The sequence below is a fragment of the Frankliniella occidentalis genome, unplaced genomic scaffold, assembly GCF_000697945.3.
Source record: "Frankliniella occidentalis isolate FOCC.00 unplaced genomic scaffold, Focc_3.1 Scaffold3666, whole genome shotgun sequence".
NCBI lineage: Eukaryota > Metazoa > Arthropoda > Insecta > Thysanoptera > Thripidae > Frankliniella > Frankliniella occidentalis.
Window position 1 is genome coordinate 1 of NW_026270721.1, and position 1124 is coordinate 1124.

Here is a 1124-nt window from a genome sequence, read left to right on the forward strand (position 1 = left end):
CCGCTGCGATTCGCTCGCGATTACAGACCTCATCCCATCCTCCCCGCCCCCGCCGCCCTCGCCGCCGGTCAGCTGGGGCCGACAGCCGACAGGCGCTGTCAGCACACTATCTCCGGCAGCAGGCCCGTCCGGCCCGTCCAGTCTGCACGGTCTACACAGGGGCCGCCGTCACTGCCGTCACCGACACCACACCCGAGGCCCACACTCGGTTGGACAGCGACACCAAGAATCACCGCGACCGCGATGTGGACGGACCGTGCTGCAGGGAAAGGGCCGTGTGAGACACATAAGTAGACACGACACGGACGCGACAGGGGCACACCTGTGGCAACAGGATGCCACTGACGGCCCATCGGCGGCGTCCTGCTACAGCGGTGCCACCCTCGGTCAGACGGCGGCAGCGGTCAGCCCTGGGCGCAGCCACATGTCACCGTACTTTGGTGATGTTGACTGTGGTCCGCGGCCCCGACAGTCGAGTACCCACGCCGTCCCCCGCTCAGCTCACTCGCACCCTTCCCTCGCCCCTTCCTGCCCGCCCCCGTCCTCCACCTCCACTTCCTGCTCTTTCTCTGGCGCCCCCCGTCACTCCGCCGTCACGTCACGAGCGGTATCGTCCTCCTCGACATTGTTGTGCACGACCTTCCCCTTCCTTTGCCACTCTTCACGTCACCCCCACGCACGTTCCTGTCGTCTCGTCGACGGGTATCCTCCTCCTCCTCCCCGTCGACTCCTCGACGCGGTGCTCGTCGCCGTCGCTCGTCCGTGCCGTGGACCGACCCCTCCGGCGTGACCCGTTCTCGTCACCACCACCGGGACCTACCTGTGGTGCAACAGCGGCGACGTTCGAGACGGGCGAGCGCGCGGACTGGGCAGGGCGATGGGGCACAGGTGGCGATCAGCTGTCACTCAGCCGTCACTCCACTCCGTCACTCATGACGTGGGCGGCGCGGGCCGACACTGGCCGCCGCGACGGCACGACGCGACGCGGCACGAGAGCGGGGCTGAGGGCGGCGAGGGGCGCAGGGTCCACCACCCAGCGCGGCATCCACAAGGGGACTGAGCGGCGCCGCGCCGCGCGCAGCCGGCACGGCACACCCTGCACCGCCCGCCCCCACCCCTTTACC